Genomic DNA, 18,460 nt, shown 5'->3' on the forward strand with positions numbered 1-18,460 from the left:
TGCCAAACCTTTCAATTTGTACCAGCCCAATGCCTTGAAATCCAACAAATGTTACCATCCAAACATCAAACAGTTCTGCCTAAAGAAGATAAAGGGGACGCAACTAATCTGTTAGGCATTATAAACATAAATTAAAAATATAATAATAATTCAATTCCATTATCATGGAGTTAAGTCAACTTGTATATTAACTATTACTCAACATTTTCCCCTTCCATAAATGAGTTGCAAATTACCTCAAATGTTAGGAAGTAGTTAAATAATTTATGAACACCGTAGTTTGCTCTAGGCACGATTTTAATTTACTATCGTGATTATGTATACGTTCGTGTGACATAATTACGATTCCCAAAAAGAAGTTAAGGTACGCGTTCGCGCGACTTTGGCCAAACAATCTTTAATAATTAATAATGCGCGATTAATACACGTACGCGTGACATGATTTTAGCGCCCCAAATAATACAGACTCACGCACATGTGATCCGTTTCAAGGATAGATCCATAATTCAATAATTAAAAGCGGTCAAAGGTAAAACGCACGTAGGTTTAAAAGTACGTAATAATTTAATTTAATTAAGCCAGGTATGATTAAAGCGGCCGTTATAAAATCACTGAATCCGAGAACGTCTAACACCTTCTCCCGGGTTAACAGAGTTCCTTACTCGGTCTTTTAGTTTTCGCGAACTTTAAAACAGAGTCAATTTCCTCGATTTGGGATTTTAAAACAAATCGGTGACTTGGGACACCATAAAATTATTCCAAGTGGCGACTCTAAATTAAATAAATAATCTCATTTTCGAATTATGTCACTTAAATTGGAAAAACTCCCTATTCCTTCGGAAAAAGGAGGTGTGACTTAACTTTCGATTTGTTGGGTAGATTGTCTCAGGTTTGACTTGAATTCTGACTTTTCTAGTCTTCTTTGCCTTCCATATATATAGTCCCCCAAGTGTTAGAGCTTTGAAGTAAGAAAACCCGAGCACTTGATTATTCCTTCCATGTGGTCCATTTCCTGAAAAGGAAAAATATACGGGACTCGGAGGTATATATATATTTTTTTTGATGATGATTGCTTAACCCTTTTATTTGCATCAGAAAGGTTGTAACCCAGATCGGGAATGATTTTGCATCCCGCATGTCTTTTAGGTCTAAAATCATCATTTGGTGTGGGCTAGCTTTGTGCCTATTATCTAAAATGTTAATTAAAAACTAATAAATCTCAAACTTGCATAAACGATACCTGACCGGGGGTTTTCACTTTCAGAAGTAAACTTCTTCAAATGAACAACATTCTAATTTGATGGGAGTACTTTGCCGTCCATTGTTTCCAATTCATATGCGCCATTTTCAGCAATACCTCGAATCTTGTAAAATCCTTCCCAATTTGGACTCAATTTTCCTGCATTAGCCGCTTTTGATGATTGAATTTTTTTTGAGTACGAAGTCTCCAATCTTGAAGTACCTAAAATGAGCTTTCTGATTGTAATATCGCTCAATAATTTGCTTCTGCGCTGCCATCCTTATTAGAGTTGTTTCTCTCCTTTCTTCAAGAAAATCGAGATTTACTCGCATCTCTTCCTCATTTGATTCTTCGATTGCTTTGATGTACTTCGTACTTGGTTCTCCTATTTTAATTGGAACTAAGGCTTCACCACCATATAGAAGTGAGAATGGAGTCTCTCCTGTACCTGTTTTTGTTGTCGTGGGGTAAGCCCTTAAGACTCCTGGTAACACTTCTGGACATTTTCGTTTTGACTCCTCTAATCTTTTCTTTAGGTTATTAATAATAAACATGTTTGTTGATTCAGCTTGTCCATTGGCCACATGATGATAAGGTGTTGAAGTTATCCTTTTAATCTGCCAACTCTGAAAGAATTCTGTGATTTTTGCACCTATGAATTACGGGCCGTTAACACACACGATTTCTTTTGGAACTCCAAACCAGCATATGATGTTTCGCCAAATGAAGTCCCTGACTTCTTTTTGCCATACCTGTTTGGAGGCAGCTTCTTCTACTCACTTGGTAAAATAATCGATTAGTACTAATTAAACTCGTACCTTTCCTTTGGCTTTTGGTAGTTGACCCACAATATCCATCCCCTACTTCATAAAAGGCCACGGTGCAATAATCAGATGTAATAACTCTGCTGGGCGATGCATGTTGTTAGCATATCGTTGGCATTTGTCACATTTGGCGACAAAGCTTCCCGCATCTTCTTCCATTTTTCTCCAATAATATCCTGCTCTAATTAGAGTTTTTACCAATGATCTTCCTCCTGTGTGATTTCCACAGTGTCCCTCATGTACTCCTCTCATTACATATTCTGTTTGAGAAGGTCCGAGACACCTTGCTAAGGGTCCACCGAACATTTTTCGATACAGGTAGCCACGATCCAAGCAATAACGAGTAACTTTTCGTCGAAGTGCCTGAGCCTTTTTCTTATCTTCGGGTAAAATCCCATACTGCAAAAAATTAACGATCTCGTTTCTCCAATCCCAATATAAATTATTGAAATTTACCTCGTTTTTGTCCTGATCGAGTGCCGAACGAAACAAATGTATTACGGAAGCGTTTTCTTCATTTGTTACTTTTGCAGCAGATGCGAGATTAGCCAGCGCATCTGCTTTAGCATTTTCTTTCCTAGGTATTTGCACGATTTTCCAAGATTGGTATTGTCTGATTAAATCTCGTGCCTCTTCCAAATATTGCTGCATCCTCGCCTCTCTAGCTATATAAGTCCCCTGAATTTGATAAACTACAAGCTGCAAGTCGCTCTTGATTACAACCTACTCTATTTCAAGCTCTCGTGCCAATTCTAGACCTCCAATTACAGCTTCATATTTTGCTTCATTGTTAGTAACGGGATGGTACTTTATGGCTTGCCTTATAGTTTCTCCCGAAGGTGGGATTAGAACAATGCCTAAACTCGCCCCTTTAATATTTGAGGAGCCATCAGTAAATAGGGTCCAAGTACCCAGATTAGACCCGTTGAATACCTGCAGTTCCATTTCTGCTTCTGTTACTATTCCTGGGCTGAAGTCTGCCACAAAATCTACTACAACCTGTGATTTTATCGCAGTTCTAGGTTGATATGTGATATTATATTCACTTAGTTCTATATCCCACTTGGCTAATCTACCTGATAATTCTTGCTTATGCAATATATTTCGTAAGGGGTAAGCGGTCACTACATAGATAGGGTGACATTAAAAATAAGGCCTCAACTTTCTAGATGTCATTATTAGTGTTAAAGCAAGTTTTTCTAGATGAGGATATCGAGTTTCAGCATCCAATAAGGACTTGCTAACATAATAAATTGGAGATTATTTACCTTTGTCTTCACGAACTAATACTGCACTTACCGCCATTTCTGGCACAGCGAGATAGATGAGTAGCCTTTCTCCATCCTTCGATTTAGCCAGCAAGGGTGGGTTTGACAAGTATATTTTTAGATTTTTAAGTGCTTGTTGGCATTCCTCAGTCAACTCAAATAGGTTTTGCTTTTTCAGCACTAAAAAGAACTTAAAACTTTTCTCCGAAGATTTAGAAATAAACCTTCCCAATGCTGCTATCCTACTTGTCAACCTCTGCACTTCTTTTTTGCTCGTGAGTATATCCGGTATTTCTTCAATGGCTTTAATTTGTGCTAGATTTACTTCAATTCCTCGGTTAGAAACAAAGAAACCTAAAAACTTACCTGAAGACACGCCGAATGCACTTTCGGGATTTAACTTCATATTAAATTTACGGAGAATCTGAAATGTATCTGACAAATGTTGGATGTGATCCACCGCCTGTGTTGACTTGACTAGCATGTCATCGCTATAGATTTTCATGGTTTTTCCCAGATGTTCTTGAAACATCTTAGTTACTAACCTCTGGTATGTGGCTCTAGCATTCTTTAAGCCGAAAGGTATGACTTTATAACAGTAAGTCCCCATGTCCTGCAGTAGCATCAATTAGTTGATCTATGTGTGGTAAAGGAAAAGAATCTTCAGGGCAAGCTTTATTCAAGTCAGTATAGTCTACACAAACTCGCCACTTACCATTCTTTTTGGGTACCACTACAGTATTAGCTAGCCAATTGGGATATTTTACCTCTCGGATAGACCCGATTTTTAAAAGCTTTTGTACCTCATCCTGAATCACCTGGTTTTTGAAGAATCCTTGCTTCCTTTTCTTCTGTTTGACAGGTGGATATGTTGGATCATCATTCAGCTTATGGGTCATCACCTCCAGTGGTATACCTGTCATATCTAAATGCGACCAAGCAAAACAATCTGTGTTAGCTTTTAAGAATTCAATTAACTTACCTTTCATCTCTGGGCTCAGGTTGGTTCCGATGTAAACTTTTTTGTCCGACCAATGTATAAATAGCACCACAGCTTTGAGTTCCTCAATTGTTGTTTTGATGTTTTCGTTCTCTTCTGGCTCTTGAATAATATCAGGCCTTGAGTCTACATCTATTTGTTCATCTCCAGTTGAGGTTTGTGTTGTTAAATCCTCAACTGAATTCTGTAATTGCTATTTTTCGTCTATAACGTCATTTTTTATGCTTGAATCTGTCACTGAATTGATACTTCTAGAAGCCTGTTGATTACCACGGATTTGTCTAATTCCCCATTGCAAAGGGAACTTAATAACCTGATGTAAAGTAGATGGAACATCATACATCTCATGAATCCAAGGTCTGCCGAGGATCATATTGTACGCCATGTCCATATCTATCATTTGAAATTTTGTATCTTTGACTACTCCTTCTGCGAATGTGGTGAGCACTATCTCCCCTTTCGTAACAACGCTTGAATTGTCAAATCTAGATAAGGTACGTGCTTTGGGTACCAATTTGTCATCAGCTTGCATCTCATTTACCACTCTTAAAAGAATGATATTTATAGAGCTACCTGGATCAATCAGAACTCGTCTCACATTAGTATCATGTACAAGTAAAGATATTACCAGTGCATCATCGTGTGGGATCATCACGCCATCTGCGTCTGCATCATCAAATGTTATATTGTCTTCTTCCAAAACTTGGTGAACGCGCTTTCCATGGGTAACCGTGACTTTTGACACCTTTTTTGCAGCTGTATATGTCACATCGTTGACCTCCTCTCCTCCTCTTATCATGTTAATCGTTCTTTTCGGTGATAGAGGTTTTGGTGGCTCCTGTCTATTCTTCATATATGCTTGCTTACCCTTCTAACTAAACAAATCGGTTAAAACTTATTTTAACAAGTGCTCTACTTCACCTTGTAGCAATCTACACTCTACTATTTTATGACAATGATCATTATGAAACTCACACCAGAAATCTGGGTTTCTTCTGCTAGGGTTAGATCTCATTTCTTTTGGCCACCGCACCTTATCTCCCATACTTCTTAAAACAGCTACCAATTCAAATGTGCTAACGTTGAAACTGTAATCACCAATCTTTGATTTTGTACTAATGTCGTTGTCTCGCGTATCTCGCTCCTTTCTAAACTTGGATGACGAACCCGCATCTCTGTCCCTTGATCTGGAACCGTACCTCGGGTTCTCTTGTTTTTAACGTGAATCTCTTCCTGCTGGTCCCATGTAAGGTTCGTACCTGTTCTTACCAGACCTTTTTTCAGTTTCTGGTCGCCTCGAACTTGTTCTTTCATCTCCCCGCGACTGGGTGATAGTATCTTCTTCTATCCGCAACTTCGTGCTATACCTGTTGTAAACATCATTCCAAGCTGTTGTAGAGAATTCTCGTAAACTTTCTTTGAGTCTCTCGTGGCTTCTGAGCTTTTTTCATTTAGGTTACTTACAAACGCCATAGCCGCCCAATTATCAGGTACACGTGGTAACATCATTCTTTTACGCTGGAATCTATCCACAAATTCCCTGAGTAGCTCTATATCTCCTTGTTTTATTTTGAAGATGTCTTCCATCCTCTTTTCAACTTTTTGAGCTCCCGAGTGTGCTTTATAAATGAATCTGCAAGCTTAGCAAAAGAATTAATAGAATTTTCTGGTAAAAGATGTTAGTGCTCCTTTTATAAGTGTTTCACCAATTTTTTTGACTAGCACTAACTTAATCTCTTGGTTGGTCAAATCGTTTCCTTGCACGCCAGTTGTAAATGCAGTTACATGATCTCGTGGGTTGGTTGTCCCATCATACTTCGGGATATCGGGCATCTTAAACTTTTTTGAAATTGGCAAGGGAGCGGCACTTGGCTTTCAGGGTTGTTGAGAATATTTATTAATATCTACCCCTTTAATTATGGGTAGCACACCAGGTATCTGCTCTATGAGATCTTTATGGTCCTTGAGCTGTTTCTGCAAAGTTAGTACTAAACTTTGCAAATCAGAATTATTTGGAATACCTGACCTTCCATCGCGAGATTCGCTAGGAGTTCCTCTACTGCCCGAATTGGCAAGCCCTGAGCGTGGGTTCTCTATGGTTGCGGTGTTGTTTGGAGGTGGAGTTGGTGGTACAGTTGGTAATCCACTAAGAAAATCTTGAAAAGCATTGTTGACGTGTTCTGCAATTAGTTGCTTCAATGCATCTTCAACAGTTTGATCTTCCCCTTATTGGTCATTCACATGTGATGTTGATCTGTCAGGTGACCCTTCTCGGGATGTTGAGGAGAATTTTGGGGTGAAGGAATTGGAGTTTCATCCCCTTGTTGATTCTGTTGGTTCAGTTGGTTTTGCTGGTTTTGTTGGTTGTTGTCGTTGGCAGTCGACATGATTGTTTGACAAAAAAATAAATTTGGAATGTGAAGATTATCAGGTTCCCGGTAATGGAACCAATTTATTTAACCAAAAAATATGTATTTCGGTCAAAGCCTATTTTTAAAAGTATTGGGGCCACTGATAATCAAGAAATTCTATATTCTCTCAGTGATAAGGAAGGAAATTAGAATATAAAATAGCAAAGTAATCGATAGAAAGTAAAAGAAAGTAATTGTATTCCAATAATAATCAGAACGTCCCTTTACAAGTGAAATCCCCTTCCCTTATATAGGAATCTATAAGTACAACGTTTCTTCCCTTTTATGACCGAATTATTATGAACATTAATGATATTAATGAGATGTTATAATTGGTAATCCTAACTGTTCATGAAGAGTCTGTAACGTCTATGATCATTCATGCACATTAATTGACGATTCATGAATCTTCCTTCTTTACTGTTTTGATTTATTCTGCCGGTATCTCTTCATATAGCAATTCAGACTCGAGCGACCATACCCCTTTTATCTCGTGGGTGATTTGCTCGTACTTATTACAACTCGTGCCTCTTTTAATGCATCTCTCCAGCTGTCGATTTCTTAGTGATCCACGTGTCTTGCCACATCAACCATATATATAAATCCACGTGTAATATTTATTTTTACTAATACAATATGTACGTATGAAAGGCACATATTTTTATTTGTTAATTTGGTGTAAACACCCGATTCTCCTAACTTTGCCAGAACCAATCCCATAAGCCACAAAAATGCCAAAAGGTATTTGTCAATGTTTATTTTACAAAGAACCTCATGTATATTCGTTTTGAATATAAGATGAGATTAAAAATTATCTTTAATTTTGAAAGCAAGTTCAAACCAACCATGTGTCCTTTGAGAGCTGCAAGATATATAATTTACGATATATACATATACATTGAATCATTTATCCAGTTAAGCCAGTTTGGTAGAGCTTTTGCCTCAAATACAATTACAAGCATCAGATTACTCATTGTCATTGCTTGTGCAATAATAACGATTAAGAACACCAAGCCATTTGATTGTCAAAACTTCCAAGCATAAGCCACCAGGAATGTAAACCTTTTTTCATTTACTACAAAGTTGTTGCTGAAGCGTTGAAGTGTAGCTGCCATGGAATTTTCTCTCACTGATTCCATCCGTTAATTTTAATCATCGGATTAGGGCTAAAGTCAACTGGAACAACGAAAAAATACTTACATATGATAAATTTAAACGACTATAACTATGGCAAGGCTTAAAGGACGATTTTAGACACATATATTCGCTAAACATAAGGGACAATTTATGTCATTTTCTCGAATTAAACCATATCCTTGGGTTTATTGCAATATCTACAAAATCAGTCACCTCGATACATCATAAATAAATTGATACATTAATTATTACCCGTTTACCTACATTCTGCATCTGCCCTCATTTACAATCCATAGATACTAGGAGAGGAATATGTTGTACTTCCAAACCACGCAATCAGTGGCGGAGGCAGGATCTCCACGAAGGAGGTTCAAAAAAAACTTGTAGCTAGTGGGAATTGAACCAATGATCTTAGGAAGATTTTGAACCCCCTTGACCACTAAGCTACACTTTTGGGTTGTGTTAAGGGGGTTCAAAACTTAATATATAGACGTAAAAACTAAATTTTGCATTATATATACAGTGTAATTTTTCGGCGAAGGGGGTTCGGATGAACCCCCTTCCGCCCCCTAAATCCGCCCCTGCATGCAATATGCCGGAATGAAAAATTGATGCCCAGTTGAAAGTTGAAACATGAAAACGGATGTCTCTATTACACATGCTCAACAAATGGGACAAAAAATGTATTATGACTTGTATTTTTAGTTTGCTAGTTTCTATTTGTGTTGTTAGTCTGTTAGTTAATAGTTGGTTAGCACTAGTTAGTCAGTATGATGTGGCAGCGTCTCATTGTTTAAGTTAATTAGTGAGTCGGTTAGTGGAGTTCTGTATATAACCTCCTGCACAGTCCCTAATGAATCAGATGCATTCATTTTGTCTGAAAATGCTCTCTTCTTCTCCTCTCTAGAAGCTTCCTTCATTAAAGGACTCGTGAAGCTTGAGGCTTCAAGTGCAGATTAGCACTGTTTTTGATATGGTATCAGAGCGGGAGCTACTGATAATCCGCGCAAATTCATCAGTGTGATCTACAACATCCTCGAGTTTATCGATCCTTCATTTACTGAGTGATTTTTTCGAAATTGAATTCTTCAATGGCAGAAACAACAATTTCCTACACTCATCCATTATACCTTGGTCCATCCGACACTTCTAGCGTTGTTCTAATACCTGTGAAGCTAACATGATCTGAGAACTATAGTCTTTGGAGCAAGACGATGAAGATCACATTATTGGAGACGAGAAAGCTAGGGTTAGTGATTGGCACTTGCACAAAGAATTCATGTGAGATAGAGTTGCATGAACAGTGGGAAACGTGTAATGCAATTGTTCACTCGTGGCTCAAGAATACAGTGTCAACAGAACTCCGTAGTGGAATTGCATATGCTTCAAATGCTCATTTGGTCTAGGAAGATCTAAGAGAACGATTTTAGAAGGTCAATCGCATTAGGATCTTTCAAATTCACAAAGCTATTGCTACTTTATCTCAAGGTACATATTCTGTCTCTACTTGCTTCACTAAGTTGAAAGGTTTGTGGAATGAGTATGATGTCATGGCGCTTGCTTCTAATTCGAGAGAGTATGCTGAACACCTACAACAACAAAGGTTACTATAATTTCTAAGTGGCCTAAATGACTCTTATGATCAAGTTAGGAGACAAATTTTGCTAAAATCCAATGAGCCATCTCTTAATCAGGCACATGCTATGGTAATTGAAGATGAGTCTCAGCATTCCTCTTCTGGCTTGAGCTCTTTGAGTGAAAAGGGTGATCCAATAGCCATGCAAGTTGGCAGGGGTCAAGGTTACAAGGGAAAGAAACCTCTTATGCAATGTGAACATTGTGGACTTAAAGGTCACACAAAGGAAAACTGCTATAAAATCATAGGATATCCTGAAGATTTTAAAAGAAAAAAGAAGTTTAACAATAGCAACTCTGGTGGACAGCCTCGTAGAGGTAATGGAAATTTTGGAGGACAGTTTAGAAATAAACAATCTATCAATGCTGTGAATAATGTCCGAGGAAATGCTGAAAGTGTTGATGTTCAGTCCCAAAGTTCTTCAGTAACTATTGGTTTACAGACTACTCTGGCTGGAAAAGGACCATACTTTTCTGAGGAGCAATACAAACAGATCCTAGGACTGTTGAGCAAAGACAACACTGATGCCCAAGCTAATATGGTAGGTATTGCTACTTGCTTAATGACTAGTAGTTCTGAAATGAATGGATTGTCGATTCAGGTGCTACACATCACATGACAGCAACTAAAAACTTATTGAAAGATGGAGCTCATACTAGGAGGCTTCTAAGGATAGTGTACATCTGCCTACAGGAGATAAGGTTACAGTCTCATGTGTTGGTGAATCCTGCCTATTTGGAGCTGAGTCCATTAGTGATGTGCTGTTCATACCTGACTTCAAATTCAATTTGTTGTCAGTGTCCAAGTTAACCAGGGAACTCTCATGCTTAGTCTATTTTTTTCCTGACTTTGTTTTATTTCAGGACCTTTACAGTGGCAGGATGAAAGGAATTGGTAAGGAGAATGTTGGGCTGTACATTTTTGATTGAAGCAATTGACAGAATAAGATCATGACACAGAGGCTAGCTGCTGTAGTGAATGGAGAAGACTGCAGACTATGGCATATGAGGCTTGGACATCCCTCACCAACTACTATGAAGAGTATGAATTTAGAGAGTGCTGTAAATATTGAAATGTTGAATAAATGTCCTATTTTCCCACTAGCTAAGCAAACTAGACTAGTGTTTCCTACTAGCAATTCCAGAACTAATTTTCCTTTTGCTCTTGTTCATATGGACCTTTGGGGCCACCTTTGATAAGAAATTCTACTTCTTGACTATTGTGGATGATTTCATTCGTTATACATGGATTCATATACTACAGCTTAAATCAGAAGTCAATGTTGCTATTAAGAACTTTCTCTTGATGATAAATAATCAATTTGGGACTATGGTGAAGATAATAAGATCTGATAATGGAATAGAATTTTTAAATTCTAAGTGTAGATCACTCTTAAAAGATCTAGGTGTGATACATCAGAGTAGTTACACACGCACTCCACAACAGAATGGTGTTTAGGAGAGGAAACTTATGCATATAGAGGTAGCAAATGCTTTAAAATTTCAGTCCAAAATGCTTATTAAGTACTGCGGCATCTGTGTTACAACTGTTGTGTACTTGAACAATAGGCTACCATCTGTAGCCATCAAAGGAAAGAGTCCCTATGAAATGCTACACTCTAAATCTCCATCTCTGAAACACTTGAGAGTAATAGGATGCTTATGTTATGCAACCACTGTACCTAGAGGTGATAAGTTTGCTGCAAGAGCTAGACATGCAGTTCTTACGGGTTATTCTGAAAGACAGAAGGGCTATCTATTGCTGGAATTGGATAGCAAACAACTTTTGTTGAGTAGAGATGTGGTTTTCAAGGAATCAGAATTTCCTTTTGCTACAAATTTAGACACAGATCAATCTTGGTTCCCTGACATGCCTGATAATGTACAAGGTCATGAAGTGCAAGAAGTACAGACGCCTAACACATCAACTCACACACCTGATACAGTTGATGACATTGAGCTTGAGGAATCAATCACTGAAGGTGCTGAGCACGAACAAGTTACAACATCATAGGAAGAGATAACATAAGATATGACCTCACAAGTAGCAGAAACACTAGCACCACCAGCACATGTCAGAAGTTCTTCTAGGGAGTCCAAGGAGCCTATTTGGATGAAAGATTACATAGCACCAAGAAAAGCTTCCAGCAAATATCCTTTGGCAAACTATCTCTCCTATAATAAGATATGACCTCACAAGTAGCAGAAACACTAGCACCACCAGCACATGTCAGAAGGTCTTCTAGGGAGTCCAAGGAGCCTATTTGGATGAAAGATTACATAGCACCAAGAAAAGCTTCCAGCAAATATCCTTTGGCAAACTATCTCTCCTATAATAATGTCACTCCAACTTACTACAGTTACTTGTCCAAATTTTCCAGCTTGGTGGAACCACAGACTTTCAGGCAAGCAATCAAAGACACTAGATGGATTCAAGCTATGCAGCATGAAATCCAAGCTCTGGAGGACAATCACACCTGGAAGTTGTTGATCTACCTACAGGAAAGAGCACTGTGAGCTTAAAGTGGGTATATAAGATCAAGTATCATGCCAATGGAGAAGTTGAAAGATTCAAGGCTAGGTTGGTTGCCAAGGGGTACAGTCAGCAAGAGGGTCTTGATTATCATGACACTTTCTCCCCCGTGGCCAAGATGGTCGTAGTAAGGTCTGTGATAGAACTAGCAGTATCCAAAGGTTGGTATATATACCAAATGGATGTATACATTGCTTTCTTGTAAGGTGATCTTTGTGAGGAAGTGTACATGGAACTGCCTGAAGGTTTTAGAAGACAGAGGGAGCAGAAGGTTTGCAAGTTACTTAATTCCTATATGGGCTTAAGCAAGCCTCTAGGCAATAGAACATCAAATTGATAGAGGCATTACTTGAAGCAGGATTTACTCAGAGTAGTCATGACTATTCCTTGTTCACCTTGAAGAAGTAGGGTGGCATAGTGGTTATCTTGGTCTATGTAGATGATCTGCTCATTACAGGTAGTAATGCAGATTTAATCATTGAAGCCAAGCACGTGCTCCATCAAAAATTCAAGCTGAAATATTTAGGGGGACTCAAATACTTCTTGGGCATTGAGGTTCTTAGGTCAAAATCTGGCATTATATTGAATCAAAGGAAATATGTACTTGAGCTAATCTCTGACATGGGCCTCAGTAGAGCCAAACCTGCAATCACTCCTATGGAAACCAATCAGAGGTTGACCACGTAGAGCATGACAAGGCCACTGGCATTATGGGAGATGTGGCATTGCAGGATCCTACTTTGTACCAGAAGCTGATTGGCAAGCTTATGTATTTTACAATTACAAGGCCAGATATCAGTTATGCTATCCAAACCTTGAGTCAATTCAAGCATCATCCTAAGAGGTCACATTGGGAAGCTGCACTTCGAGTGGTGAGATACCTAAAGAATGCTCTAGGTCAAGGTGTGTGTCTGAAAGCTGGGGCTGCAACTGAGTTGAGTTGCTGGTGTGATTTGCATGCCCAAATACACGTAGATTAGTCACAGGTTGCAATCAAATTTGGAGAATCCTTGATATGTTGGAAGTCCAAGAAGCAACAGACAGTGTCCAGAAGTTCTGCTGAAGTTAATTAAAGAAACATGGCTTCAGTTGTAGCGGAAGTAACTTGGTTGCTAGGTTTGTTCAAGGAGCTGGGAGTGGCCATTCAAGTCCCTGTTACAGTCTTCACTGACTGCAAGTCTGCTATGCAAATACCAGCTAATCCCATTTTCCATGAGCGTACGAAGCATATAGAAATTGACTGCCACTTCATTCGAGATAAGATTAAAGATGGTGTTGTCAAGACAATCTATGTAAACACTCGAGACCAATTAGCTGATTTACTTACAAAAGGGTTGGGTCAAGCCCAACACCTGTTTCTTCTAGGCAAGCTTGGTATGCTGAACATTTTGCATCCTCCAGCTTGAGGAGGAGTATTATGACTTGTATTGTTAGTTTGTACTTGTGTTGTTAGTCTGTTAGTTAATAGTTAGTTGGCGGTAGTTAGTCAGGGTGATGTGGCAGCGTTGTTTGACCGAAAAATATAAACTTTCGGTTAAACTACTAAATTTTATGTAATTAGGGGTTAAACTTAGTTAATGATAATATCTCTAGATATAGAACTTAACATCATGGATAACATAAGATAATGTCAGTGCGAGATTGAAAGTAATTCACATGTAATATTCCAAAAGGTGTGAGCAATAATGGATGAATAACTAGCAATAAATGGCATTAATGTAAATAAGGAGAATGATTCACCCAATAATGAATGAGGTAGATGATTATTCCTCCTGACAATGATAAATGACAGACAAATCCTAGAAATGTTTGGACTATTCTCGGATCTGATGGAAAAATATGGAATAATGTGAGTAAGAATATTGATGAAAAGGTAAAGCTTGTATTTATGCTAGAGAGAGAGAGAGAAAATCTTCTTCTCAAAAAGTATTCTTGTCAAGTGAATATTACATGCCTTACACCATTGTCTCTTTTCTCTTTATATGGGACATGTCCCTAACAAACCCTAATAGTACAGGTGTAGAGAATATTTAGTAGAATATTCTCTTTAATATCCTATTACAAAAATAAGCCGTTATTATTCTATTCTTGGTGCTCGGCCTCGGTCGTTATTGATAGCCCGACCGTGAATCTCACTTCTTCCTGGTCGACCTCGACTGACTCTTTCCTCAATACCATTTTACGCTAATTTCCTTAGGGCATATTTTGGCCTATAGAGTTAGCCCCTCCGCTTATTAAGGACGACTCCGGACGGCTTTGATGAGCGGACTCTATTTGTCAAGGTCGGGAAACTTGGACGAGCAAGTCGAGTAGTGGTGTTTCTGATGAGGTGACAACGTGACCTTTCATGAGCCGCAAACTTTGGGATCACATCGATTCAGAATAACCTCATGACATCATGGGTCATTATGGCGCATTTTCTCGATGCCTTGCGTCGTTTCCCGTGCCTCTGCCATTTTGATACCTGTGCTGGGTAATGAGGGTTTTATTTCTCGATCCTGATGCTGGATTACTTATAAGTTAGGATATGAAACCATTCGTTTATGTTTTGCATACTCTTAATATCGAATCTCTATCTTCTTCTCTATTCTTCACATAGAGTTCTTGTCTTCTCTTTGCTTCATTATTGTGTATCTACTTCCCTGATTTTGGTGATACCAGCTGCTTACAGCCGTTCTGCACTTAGAACATTCTCTGTAAAAAAAATGGTTAACGTATCCTTTGGTTCCGGCATGGAAACTGACTCTATACCTTTGGTGGTGCATATGCCTCCTCATGATGATAGTGTTTCTGTTGCCATTGAAGACGGGAGTTCTCCTACGGTAGAGGAGATAATCCCTCGTAGTGAAAAAGTTAGGTCCGACATTTCGAAGGCGCCTGAGGACGAACCTGAGAGCTCGGAGTCGGTGATGAAAGAGGTCGATCTCGCTGAGCTTAGGGCAAAGTTCAAAATTCTTGCCCATATCGATCTGATCACAACAGAGCGATGTGGTACAAATACACCGCCCCAGGTATTGTGCTTTTAATGCATTTTCTTTCTATGTCGACTATTTTTTTCCTATTATTCCATTGGCGGAGGAATTCTGCCGCAATTACGGTATTGGCCTGGCCTAACTTTCTCCATACATCTACAAGCTTATCCGTATGCTTATGAAATATGCGGAGTTGGCCGGGGTCGGGTATCACTTTGCCACTTGATGCATCTCTTCGCCCCTAGTTCCATAGGGGGACGATGTTGCACCTTCGCTACCGAGGAAGTAAATGTTTGGTGGTGAAGATGGACGATAAGGCAAATCGTTAGATTTGGCTCAACTACTTTTTCATCAAAACCGAAGACGTGGTGGCCAACGCGAGTGGGTTCCCTGAGGCTTAGAATTATGCCTGTAAGTATCTCTATCTTTTTTCCTTATCAAGCGTTTGTTTTGCCAATTTTAGTCATGTTTTGACATTCCGTTCCTTCTTCGTGCAGCCGAGACTGCACCCCCTCCTTTGGTCAGGGACATTCATGACTGGGTTAACCAGGTTCTGCCTCACACAGTGGGAATTCGTGAATGGACGGCCTTTCTCAAGAAATTCGGGCCTGCATCTTTCGCGACCGGTGCGTTCATTTGTTTTTGCTTATACTGTTTTGACCTCGTGCCCGCTTTCTTGTTATAGTATTGTGTAGGAAGTGAATCTTTTAATCTTCCTTTTTCAGCCTGAGGACCTTCGAGAAGACCGAGGGCTCCTCCCTCTGCATTTCATAAGAGGAGGACTGCTTCTTCGGAATCAGTTCCTGTTGTCTGCTTTTATTCCCTCTTCTGTGATGGATAGGTCAGCTCGATCGGCGACTGCATCTGCAGCAGCACTTCCGACTTCCCCTTGTATCATCTAATAGATGATGAAGAGGAGTCATCGGTGAGTGACGAGGGTTCAATTTTCCGCAAAAAGAAATCAGTGGAGGTTGGTGATGAGACCGTGCAGGCTGTAGATTCAGTAAGGGGTGATCATGAAACGGCGACCGTAGTGCTTGAAGATGACGAGTTTCTATTTGATATCCCGCCATCAACTAAGGCCGTTGAGGGCGTATCCTTTCACAATGCTGAGACTGGGGCTAGAGGGCCATCTATGGAAGTTTCGGATCCTTTACAGTGAGATGAGCCCTCGTCCTCGCGACTGGCTGATGTTCCTGCTCCATCGGCCGATGGGAGAGGTAAGGGTGTCATCGAGGATTGTTATAAACGGGCTCTGACATCGACGCAGACGAGGTGGGGATGATGAGAGAGGGGTTACCCAACTTGAGGTGAGATTGGAGGGCTCCACGCAGACCATTGTGATCCCCATGGATCGAGACTTACTGGTAAACACAGAGAACGTGGTCCCTTCCCTGGGTCCCCTCTACTCCGACATGAAGGGTGAAACTCTTGAGAAACTGGATGATGCTACCCTATCAAGGAGTATAGCCGGCCTCGCACTCAGGGTAAGTTTTTCGACCTTTATTTTTCAAGTTCAATGCTTTCTGCTTCATTCTCACTTTCTGTTCTCTTTTCTTTTAGACTGTGGTTTTGGAGATTGAAAGTTCCTGATGAAAGGTGAGGAATAATGCTATTTTCTAGAAGATGGAGCGGAAGTATCGCGAGTAACGTAACAAGCACTGCGAGATCTGCAGACGGTTTGGTGAGAGCGGCAATTTCTAGGCTCTCTGAGCTGAACTAAAGGAAAAGGATGACAAGTTGGTAAGAGTCATCAGAAAATGCAGCATTCTCGAGGGGGCGTTAAGGGATAAGGAAGAAGAACTTGAGGTGAGCAAGGGGGTCGAGGCCCAATGTGCCGATCATTAAGCCCAAGTGGTCTCGTTGCACGCCGAGCTCGAGGAGTGTCAAATCAAAGTGGACACTCTGAGTAGCGACGTCGCTGAGAAGGCAGCGGAGTTGGAGAAGGTGGAGTTGGCCCGATCGGGAGCTGCGAGGAAAATGAAGGCTTTGGAGATCATGGTCCGCATTCTTCGTTCTTATCGGGAGAGTGCTTTGGAGACGGCAAGGCTCAGAGAGGAGCGGCTTCATGAACGGATAGGGGATCTGGAAAAAGAGTCTTCAGGCCTTGGTGACCGAGTTGTTGCTCTCGAGGCCGAGAAGGCACAGTTATTGGCTCACCCGTCTTCTTCCCGCACTTCTGCTTTTCCTGCTATTTCGCGGGATATGTATGAGATTTGGATCTATGCCGAGGACCAACTAGATATATCTAGAGATCTGATGGGGGTGGAGAAAGTTTTGGAGGCCGACTTCGAGGATGCTCGTGCTAAGGCACGTACAGCTCGGGTTGCTTGTGGCTATGATCCCGCTACACCGGAGGCCGGTGATGACAAGGAGGATACGGGCGTGGATCAGATTGAACAGGATGCCTGGTATGAGGATGAGTATCCCGATGGCGATGGCGATGGCCTAGGCGATCAAGTTGATGGCGTTGCTGGGTCAGGCGGCAATTAGTTGTTTTTTCTTCCCTTTTAGCCGCAGACTTGTGTACATTTTTTGTGGGCATCTTTTCGAGCCTTTGTAAAAAGAATATTCTAAGTATGAAATGCTAGTTCTATTACCCGTACCTGATTCTTTTTCTTCTGTTCGAGTTTGTATGCCTCTTTTCTTTTGTTGCTTGGTTGCCTGTCATAAGAACTTAGTTCAAGTAGGTTGAACGAGGTTGAAACAAAACCTAGGTTTGATCATGGACAAGGGCCAGTAAGTGTTGGTTCGAATGAGGTCGAACATATTGCATGTTTGTTTATGCCCGAGGGCCGAATAGGTGTTAATTCGAACGTGGTCGGGTATAACCTATACATAGTTATGATAGAGGTCCGAATAGGTGTTAATTCGAACGAGGTCGAGGATAAACTATACTTAGTTATGGCCGAGGGACGAATAGGTTTTAATTCGAACGAGGTCAAGTGTAAACTATACTTAGTTATGGCCGAGGGACGAATAGGTTTTAATTCAAATGAGGTCGAGTATAGCCTATACTTAGTTATGGTCGAGGGCCAAATAGGTGTTAATTCGAACGAGGTCGAGTATAACCTATACTTAGTTATTGTCGAGGGCCGGATAGGTGTTAATTCGAACGAGCTCGAATATAACCTATATTAAGTTATGGCTGAGGGCCACTTAGGTGTCAATTCGAACGAGGTCGAATGTAACCTATATTTAGTTATGGCCGAGAGCCACTTAGGTGTTAATTCGAACAAGGTCGAATGTAACCTGTATTTTGTTATGGCCGAGGGCCACTTAGGTGTTGAGGCGATGTTTCCTTGGTTGTGTGTTTGGCAAAAATATGGGTGAACTTCATGTATTATTTGTTCATACACTTGGAGAAATTTACATATTTTCCGGGGACATTCCAGTCCCAATCTATCTAGTGTTGGCTGGCATTCTAGCTCCAGTCTATC

Source organism: Nicotiana attenuata, chromosome 1 (assembly GCF_001879085.1).
Source record: "Nicotiana attenuata strain UT chromosome 1, NIATTr2, whole genome shotgun sequence".
NCBI lineage: Eukaryota > Viridiplantae > Streptophyta > Magnoliopsida > Solanales > Solanaceae > Nicotiana > Nicotiana attenuata.